The following is a 1,292-nucleotide window of genomic DNA, read 5'->3' as shown; positions in this document are numbered from 1 at the left end:
ACGCTTCCGAAATGTTGAAGAAGTGCGAGAATGGGTGGACGAATGGATTGCTTCGAAACAAACATCGTTTTATCGAGATGGTATCGCCCAGTTGCCAGAAAGATGGCAAAAAGTTGTAGAAAGTGATGGAAAATACTTTCATTGAAATAATTTAAATAAATTTTTTACAATAAATGCTTTTTCTCAGTATTTTTTGGGCGGAAACTAAGTTAAGGTCCTAATATCTCGCGCCAATGAGAATACAATGAAGTGTGGGATCAAGTGTGTTTACCGGATAAACTTTAATAAACCAAATACCATTGCATCGTTGTTTGGATTTTCTTCAGATCGCACTCTACAGCCACGACAATGGTACGACAATGGCAAATCGAACGCGGCAATCAACTTTACAGATGTGAATATTATTCGCGTAGAATTTACCCACCGGTGCGTACAGCAACGATGCGTGCATATAATACACGAGTTTTCGCTCAATATACCACCAGGATGTAAAAAATCAGAAACCTGCACAAATCATTTATCTTCCGATCTTTGCACTGAGTGTGTCGGATTTGACGATACGTGTTGTGGATCAACACACGGTCGAATGCTTGATTTCCGCGGAGAAGAGATAATCGTCAGATTGCACCTGCGGCTGCGATAGGATACCTGAAATGCTCGTATTGAACAAAACGACTCGGGCTAAATACGTGAGCGACATTTTTCGTATCAAGAGGACGATTACAAACTACTGCATCAAAAAAAATAAGAAACTTAGCGCAGCCAACATTGCATTTTTGAAGTATTTGGGATTCATCGTGCGAAGAAATACATGAAGATGGTCGACGTTTTGAACATTATGAGTGACTCTATCTTTGAAAATCGCATCGTCAAGATTGAGACTCACACGTACAATCCGTATGCCAATACAACTTTTAGATACAGTGACGAGATACGAACACTGATACAACAGTAGGATTTGTACACGTTACCGCGAGAGCTTTCTCTACATCGATGGCAAGTTTACGCAAACGAGGATAGGAAGCGATAACGGGGCTGTTGAGACGTTAACAAATAATTGTGCGGCCTTCCTGTTCGATGAAATCCGGTATGAACTCAATGGTGTGGAGATTGATCGCTGCAGAATCGTTGGAGTAACTAGCACGCTCAAACACTATGTATCACTGACTCATGACAAAAATTTATTATTGAGCAACGCCGGTTAGGATCTCTCAAGAGGAAAGAAGAACATGTTTGCGGGATACTTCAATTATTGTGTCTCACTCAACACATTGCTAGGCTTTTGTGAGGAT

The sequence above is a fragment of the Odontomachus brunneus genome, unplaced genomic scaffold (assembly GCF_010583005.1).
Source record: "Odontomachus brunneus isolate Ranch 3 - 2012 unplaced genomic scaffold, Obru_v1 Obru_scaffold_112, whole genome shotgun sequence".
NCBI classification, from domain to species: Eukaryota; Metazoa; Arthropoda; class Insecta; order Hymenoptera; family Formicidae; genus Odontomachus; species Odontomachus brunneus.
The sequence above is the reverse complement of the archived record's forward strand: the minus strand, read 5'-3'. Positions refer to the sequence as shown.